Below are 333 nucleotides of genomic sequence, written 5' to 3' on the forward strand. Positions count from 1 at the left end.
TTGAAGGTCACAATTCTGTAAATATAATGGTCTGGCAGCAAGAGGCATTCCAAATATATCCATACTAGGAAACAAGACTGTGACCAAATCTTCTCTTTTTCAGGCGGATTCTACAGTTACTGTGAAGTCAGTTTGGCTTTGTTTGTTAGTATTTAGTCTGGATCAATATTATAGATATTTGGGTTCATAATTCTCTTACATTGTTGCTCTCTCAGCTACATATATCTGTGTAAATGTTGTTTCTCTGCTTCTTCAGGAGTTGATAGGACGATGCTGAAAGAGGGAGGTTGTTCTGTACTTGCCATTTACTCTGCTGGATTTTGTTCAAACATA

The sequence above is a fragment of the Acanthisitta chloris genome, unplaced genomic scaffold (assembly GCF_000695815.1).
Source record: "Acanthisitta chloris isolate BGI_N310 unplaced genomic scaffold, ASM69581v1 scaffold17950, whole genome shotgun sequence".
NCBI lineage: Eukaryota > Metazoa > Chordata > Aves > Passeriformes > Acanthisittidae > Acanthisitta > Acanthisitta chloris.